The sequence below is a fragment of the Mus pahari genome, chromosome 1 (assembly GCF_900095145.1).
Source record: "Mus pahari chromosome 1, PAHARI_EIJ_v1.1, whole genome shotgun sequence".
NCBI lineage: Eukaryota > Metazoa > Chordata > Mammalia > Rodentia > Muridae > Mus > Mus pahari.
Genome location: NC_034590.1, coordinates 92,440,766 through 92,441,135, shown reverse-complemented (window position 1 = coordinate 92,441,135; position 370 = coordinate 92,440,766).

The following is a 370-nucleotide window of genomic DNA, read 5'->3' as shown; positions in this document are numbered from 1 at the left end:
GGGAGGATGTGGAGAAGTGTAGTAGAGGTGGGAGGGTGTGGAGAAGTGTAGCAGAGGTGCTCAGCTTATGATGGCTAGGAAGGAGAGAGGTCACAGCCTTCATAGGCTGGCCCTCTACTTCCTCTAACAAGGCTGTACCTCATAGAAGCCCACTCAGCTGTGAGCTCATAAATGAATTAGTGTACTGATGGAGTTAGCATCCTCACATTCCAATCAGTTCTCAGTAGTACTTCCAGCTGGGAACCAAGCCTTCAAACACACGGACCTTCGGGAATATTTTACATCCAAACTATAACAGGCCTCAAGAGATTCTTCCCCCCCCTCACCTCCTTCTTATTTTCAACCAGCTACCAACTGAATATGCCTGGAT